Source organism: Podarcis cretensis (genome assembly GCF_951804945.1).
Source record: "Podarcis cretensis genome assembly, chromosome: 1".
In the NCBI taxonomy this organism is placed as follows: domain Eukaryota; kingdom Metazoa; phylum Chordata; class Lepidosauria; order Squamata; family Lacertidae; genus Podarcis; species Podarcis cretensis.
Genome location: NC_137170.1, coordinates 124,630,634 through 124,638,300, shown reverse-complemented (window position 1 = coordinate 124,638,300; position 7,667 = coordinate 124,630,634).

Here is a 7,667-nt window from a genome sequence, read left to right as displayed (position 1 = left end):
AAGGGCATGCTCATGGAAATCCTGAAAACTGAAGTATAAAAAATATTTAGAAAATAAGTCTTCCTCTTCTTTGGTGTTCACTCGTAGCCAAGTAAGATTGTCTTCCATAAACACAGTTTTAACAGTGAGTCCATAAGTGGAGGCCAATTCTGGATCCACACGTCCTTCCACAGTGGAAGAGAAAGGTTTCCGGGCAGGAGTTGATCATGGTGAGGGTTTGCCAAGCGTGCCTTTCTCTTCAGGTGGGTGCCCTTCCCCTCAAAAACAGCCCAGTGAAGACTGAGTGCACATTCAGTGCTGACCAGGGCCGACCCAACCACGAGACAAGGTGTAGTGATGGCCTCAGGTGGCAGAATCTGCAATACTAGCAATGGCTACAGCATGCTCCTTGGAGGTCAGATCTGCTGTCTCCTCAGCAGCAGCACCCATGCAGCCTCCACAGTGGCCTCTTGGCAGATAGGAAATGCTGCTGGTCTCCTCCTTATGGCTGCCCTCTGGGGTCTCCTGGGCTCTATACCCACCTTTGATTCCCAGTTCAACCCTCAGGTTAGGTTGATTTGATCTCCCTCTTGTTCCCAATGTCACTCGCCCCTTCTTCCTTGGCTGGAGAGGTGCTGTTTCATGGTTTGCCTCAAGTGCCAAAATGTCTTGGGCCAGCCCATTGAAGACTTTCTGAATTTTAACACCACACATTTTAAGCATGATGCAGCCAAGATTAACCCCGTTTAAGTCCCAGTGATTTCAAAGGAGTGTTAAGCACATGTTTGCAGCACAGTGCAGCTAAAAAGATGAACTCAAACTTGTTTACTCAGCTTATTCTCCCTGGCTTGGGTGCAATGCCATTAACAGGGTTGAATGATCACCATTCATTTCTAATGTGCACTGATGTGTCATTAATTGGTATTAATCAGGAAATTGCTATATAAATACAAAGACTATAGGGACCTATATATGGCTCATTACGCTAATATGGCTTAAGAAAATGGCTGGACTTTCATCTGCTAGCAGTGAACACTGAAAGAATAACTGATTAAGAGCCAGCTATGCATCTAAGGGCCATTTTGCATGTTCTGAGAAGCAACAGCATTTGGAATATGCTGAAATTGTGCCTTTCTCCTGCGACTAAATGCATGAACCCCCCGTACCCTCCAACATTTTTCTGATGAAAATAGAAATGTCCCCTCCAACATTTTTTTCTGATGAAAATAGGGACATCCTAAGGAAAAGTGGGACATTCCAGAATCAAATCAGAAACAGGGACAGATTCTGTAAATCCGGGACTGTCCCTGGAAAAGAGAGACAATAGGAGGGTCTGAATCCCAAATGCGAGGGAGATGCACAAGTCCCTCTACTAAATGTTACCTAAATCCAGCAACAGCTCTCAGCTTAGCATAAAGCCCTTTGGTACCAGTGGTCTCCTCAGTAGGTTTACTGAGCAGTGATCGGTACTGTGATCGGTGTAGCCATCATTTGGAATTTTCTATAATACCTCACCGCAAGACGGCACTGGGCATTCTGCAGAATTTTAAACTGTTGTTCATAGCCACCAGCACAAGAAGAAAAGAATGTGGTTATAGTGTATTAGCTGTGCTAAAGCGGTTTTGCAAAAGAAGTAACTGATTGGCTGTGCTTGAATTGCAGGCTGGTCAGATGGGGCCTGGGCCTCCATAACTTTTGTGACAGCTCCCTCAGCTACTGTGTGGATAGTGCTATTACTGTATGTAGTTGAGTCACAAGGTGGCAGCGGACATAATTTCAGGAGTTTCCTGTTATTTTGCTGTTCTCGTCCACGAGAGATAAGAACATTCATTTTCTTCCATTTATAGGCTGCCCTTCTTCCATAATGTATCCATAATGTACATGGATGGGTCACCCATCCAGTAACTAACCAGACCCAGACCTGCTTAGCTTCTGCAATGTAGACTTAGAGAATATACCAACCACGGAGGAAGGGCTATAGCTCATTGGGTTAAGCATCTGATTTGCAAGTAGAAGACCCCCAGGTTCAGTTCCCAGCATGGTCAGGTAGGACTGGTGGGGGACTCATTCAGTACTGAACAAGATGGACCAAATGTCTGGCTTAGTGTAAGGCAGCTTCCTATGTTCTTGTGTCCACCTCATGTGCATTTAGACCAGCCTTTCTCAACCCTGAGCTCCTGGATGTTGTTGGACAACAACTCCCATCATCCTTAGCTAGCAGGACCAGTGGTCAGGGATGATGGGAACTGTATTCCATCTGGGAACCCAAGGTGGAGAAAGGCTGATTCAGACCATACTCTGGAATTCCTAGATTCCTGTTTGGTGGCTTCCAAGTCAGCTACTGTTTTTACAATGCTACTGTGGAACATGAGCTAGATAAATATAGTGGGAATCGAGGGTAGGTGTGATAGCCTGGGATTCAGGCTCGGAGGCTGAATCTGAGGAATCCCAGCCTGCACAGGAGTCCCCGCCTTCAGAACTAGCTGAACTGAGGCTGGGGCTTGAGCCTGCTCTGGCTCCGGAGGTGATGGAGGACCCATTGCCTGCAGGTGCTCCACTCTCAGCCCCGTCAGGGGAAACTGAGGTTGCCTCTGGGTCCGGTAACCCTCCAGCCTCTCCTGAGCTGCAGAGGCTCAGGGCAGAAAGGCGGAGGGAACTAAGTTCCTGTAGGAGGAGTGCTCACCTCCAGTCCAGGAGAGGCGAGTCACCTGTGGACCGGGGCCGCCCTATGCCTCGGGGCAGATAAAAGCCAGCCAGCCCAGTCCCAGGTTGCAGGAGCAACATTGTTGGTAGCCTGTTCATGCCTGCACCCTGTCCTGCTCTTATGCCAGAGTTCCTGACTCACCTGACTCCCTGCCTTGGACCCCATTTCAGCTTTGACAGACAGCCTCCATACCGCACCCTCAACCTCGGACTGGACTCGGACCTCACTGCACGGTTAACCCTCGAGACCAGCACAGTAGGGCTTGTAGATTTCATTCAGGGCCCCATATTTTCCCTCCCCCACACCTCAAGTAATTTGACCATGCACCTCACAGTCTTTGATCCAATACATTGGTGGAGTTTTACTGATTTGTTGTTATTGAAAGTTCCTATTGACCTCTCAAGACCCTTAAGAAGGTTTCTCAAAGCATGGGACTAGATATAGCAGGTAGAAAAGTTACGAAACAGTCCTTGAATCTACTGCCTTTGGTGCTAAGAAGATGCTGTGTTGGGGGCGGGGGGGGGGCTTGTTTCTGAAGGGGGAAAAATCTGGTTACCTTCAACAATGCAAGACAGACTTTCCCATCATTTTGGCCGAATACCTGCCAAACTCATTTTTATGCAGACTGCAGACTGAAAGTGTGTGTCTCCATTTTGAGTAGGCAGGGGAAGTCGAGGGACTTTTTCACTATATCATCACATTAGAATATGTATCCAGTGATTACTGTTTTTCAGAATGTAGACTATTAAGAGCAGCATGCCCCTGCTGTGTTAATCAGATACTTTCAAATTGTTGAATTAGCATAAATCGTTTGAATTAAGCACTTTCTCCCCATGATATTAGCCTTTCTAGTTTAAGGTTCAGAAATTCAGTAAGTTGTCCCAGGAGCGTCAGTGGTATTTGTGGTGGATGCTAAAGGGAGGCTACATGTGGGACAGCAAGGAGGACTCAACAGATGCAGTATCTCAAGATAAAATGACGAGGGTGACCCCATCGTTCTGCCCGGACACTGAGGTCCAGTGCCAATGGCCTTCTGGCAGTTCCCTCACTATGAAATGTGAGGTTACAGGGAACCAGGCAGAGGGCCTTCTCAGTGGTGGTGCCTGCCCTGTGGAAAGCCCTCCCATCAGATGTCAAGGAAATAAACAACTATCTGACTTTTAGAAGACATCTGAAGGCAGTCCTGTTTAGGGAAGTTTTTATATTTCATCTTTTATTGTGTTTTTAATATTCTGTTGGGAGCCGCCCATAGTGGCTGGGGAGGCCCAGCCAGACAAACAGGGTATAAGTATTATCATCATCATCATCATCATCATCATCATCATTATCATCATTCTATCCCTGCCCCCTCCCAGAGTCTCTTCTGAGTTCACATCTTGTGCCTTGTTGCTGGGTCTGATGCCTGCAGTGAAGTTTGCAAACATGTGTCAGAACTTGGCCAGTGGAAACAATGGAGAGCAATGTGAATGGGATTTACCATCTCAAGAGCCTTCTATCCAAACAGGTGTATAAAAGAGTAGCAGGTTTCTTGCAGCGGCTCTTAACTTGGAGAGTCTTCCAAGCATCAGGGGAGAAGGACCAAGGAGTGCTTTCAAAGGCCTGTCTTGAGAGCCATTCCCGCCGCCACTGCTGCCACCTCCTCCTCGCTAAATGTGCTCACTAAAAAGGAGGAGTAAATGGTGCTTTAGTTTTGACAGTGCAATCAGCTGTAAATATTCTTTTTTAATTACGTGCTAATGAAGCTTTAGAAGATAAGGACTTGACCTTTGTAGGATTCCTCCCCACCCAGAGAAAACTGTTTGGTGTGTTCATTAATTCACTCAAGAGGAAGCTGGTAGAGCTTAAATGCCAAGCGAGCAACTGAAATATCAAACTTTAAAGTGGAGTTTACACAGCTGCCAGAGTGGGTTTGCAACAGCCGAAGCACAGAGTTAACAGCAAAACAAAAGCAGGGATCAAAATAACATCCCGGCTGTCGATGAGAACATCTTTGTCGTTACACGCTTTGCCCTCTGGGCTTCAGTCCTCCATTACAGAATCCCTTTATGCTACTGGTTTGTCAAGCGTTGGTTGTTTGATTTGGGCAAGGGTGTCTGCTCTGCACTGTGCCAAATACCAGGGCATTTGGAGAGAAGAGCTAGTGCAGCTGATAAGGAAAAGGTCGAAAGGGAACAGAACAGCAAATTGGAGATGACATTTTTTATATAAAAAACCCCACCATCATCAACAAATTTATCCTTTCCAAATACAACAGGGGAGGGAGAAAGGAGGACTGTCAGCTGACATGGACTCTAAAAATAACCCATTGATCTTGACTTATAAACAAGCAAATCTATATAAGCACTCCACATGTCCAAACGAGATCGGCAAGCTATATGTTTAAACGTAGAAAAAGCAGCGAGATCTTCAGATGGTGGGTGTTTATCCTTCCAACCTTACAGTATAAGTCAATTTGCAACCATAACAGCTCACAAGGTCTGTTGTATTGTCCATCTGTTTGTCCCCATGCCATAGGAATATAATATGAAGTACATAATTCTCTCTTCTTCTTCTTCTTCTTCTTCTTCTTCTTCTTCTTCTTCTTCTTCTTCTCCACTCCCCCATTTTATCTTCACAACAACCCGCTGAGGTAAGTTGAGCCAGTGATAGGCCATACAGTTCCTTCCAGCCTCGGTCAGAATGGCCAATAGTCAAGGATGATGCGAGGGGAGAATTTTGCTTCCCTTCTTTTTACTTGAAACAAGGGACTGCTGCTGTGAACATTCCCAGAGGCCTGGAGGGAGGTATCCCAACCCAGATTCCACCTGTCCATACTTCCATAATTTGCATTTGTTGCAAATCTTCTCATTTGTTATATATTGAGCATTTTATGTTAGTTCTCTTGTGTCTTCATTATGGGCATGTAGGCAAAAGAGATTTCTGACATTCCATTATATTTCATGGATACCAGCCCCAGCCAACATGACCAATGGTAAAAGATTGTGGGAGCTGTAGTTCAACCACACCTGGAGGATCACAAGTTCCCCCATTCCTGCTCTAGATCATGCTCATTGAATTGGAATGCATGAACCAAAAGTCTCAGCTCCAGGTTCTGGAGACCCTTGGACAAGATGGTCTCGGGGCTCCTCCTCTCAATGTTATTGCCAGGAGGAAGTTGTATGCTTGTGAAACATGAACCACTTATAGGCACCATCTTCAACTCCTCGAAAGATTCCATCAACAGTGTCTCCGAAAAAATTTACACATCATCTGGGAAGACAGGTGAACTAATGTCTAGTGTACTGGAAGAAGCAACAATTACCAGTGTCAAAGCAATGATTCTTGAACATCAACTTCGTTGGACCACTCATGTTGTGCAGATGCCTGATTATCGTCTTCCAAAGCAACTACTCTATTCTGAGCTTAAAAATAGAAAGTGTAATGCTGGTGGTCAACAAAAGATGTTTAAAGACTCTCTCAAGGCAAATCTAAAAAAAATGTAGTATAAACACTGACAACTGGGAAACACTGGCCTGTGAGTGCTCCAATTGGAGAACAGTCTTTACCAAAGGTGTCATGGGCTTTGAAGACACTCAAACTCAGGATGAAAGGGAGAAACGTGCTAAGAGGAAGGCACACTTGGAAAACCCTCACCATGATCAACTCCCACTCCAAAACCTACGCCCCCACTGTGGACAGAAATGTGGATCCAGAATTGGCCTCCACAGTCACTTACGCACTAACTGTTAATATCATGTTCATGGAAGACAATCTTACTTGGCTACGAGTGATCTCCAGAGAAGAAAGAAGAAGTAGGGCCTGTTCTGGAATGTGGACTTTGACAAATTCCCAGCGTTACTGAACTGGCTATGGATGGAGGGGAAAATTGATTCAGGATGCGTTCAAAGCCAAATCGATCACGTTCCAAAACAGTATGTGAACCAAAACACATATATCCTTCAAAATGGACACTTACACGAATTTTGCAATGAAATTCTTCAACCACCACTCAAAAGACACATATATTAGGGGGAAGTATGAAGAGAGTAGCAAAGAAAAAATAAAAAGAATTATACTGAGGGAAACTGCATATAAAAATGTGTTTTTAGGAGAAATTCACAGTACAGCGGTACTTCGGGTTAAGAACTTAATTCGTTCCAGAGGTCCATTCTTAACCTGAAACTGTTCTTAACCTGAAGCACCACTTTAGCTAATGGGGCCTCCCGCTACTGCCGCCACTGCCGCACGATTTCTGTTCTCATCCTGAAGCAAAGTTCTTAACCCAAGGTACTATTTCTGGGTTAGCGGAGTCTGTAACCCGAGGTACCACTGTAAAATGCTGATGAATTTCCATGAGGACACAAAATAAGCAAATGGCTAAAAAAAATAAAAAATGGGGAGGAGTGAATTGAAGTCTGGAAAAAATGAGAAAACGATAGAACCAGAATTGACCTTCCACCCCTACTAATCCTTGACTCCAGCCCAGGAGACCAGCATCCTCCCCCCTGTGTAATAAAATTCAGGTACTTCCACACTGAACACTCCACTCATGTGCAAGAGCAGTGAATCAGCCCCTGTGCTCCATAAGTTGGCCCTGGTGATCTTCGTGTGCTGATTATGAATAAGTATGCACTCACTCAAAAATAATCCACTATCATTTAAGCCTCGTATATCAAGAGTGCGGTAAAGGTCATCACACAGACCAAAGCAACTGCCAGGCTCTGCAATTCCTGCTCCATCTCCTTATGAAGACAAATTGTGTTTTTAAAATCTTTTAATGAAGTTACATTCATCATTTGCCCGGCTGCCTTTTCTTTTTGTCCTCAGCTACAGCACTGTCATTTCACAGCTGATGTCATTGAACTTGTGTGTGTGTGTGTGTGTGTGTGTGTTTGCTTGAGTCATACCAGCCGCTAAGTGAGATGAATGAAATCAATATTCTCCCCTTTGCAGGTGAAATGAGTTTAGCAGCACATAATAGTCATGTGCCTTCTCCTCCTTCTCC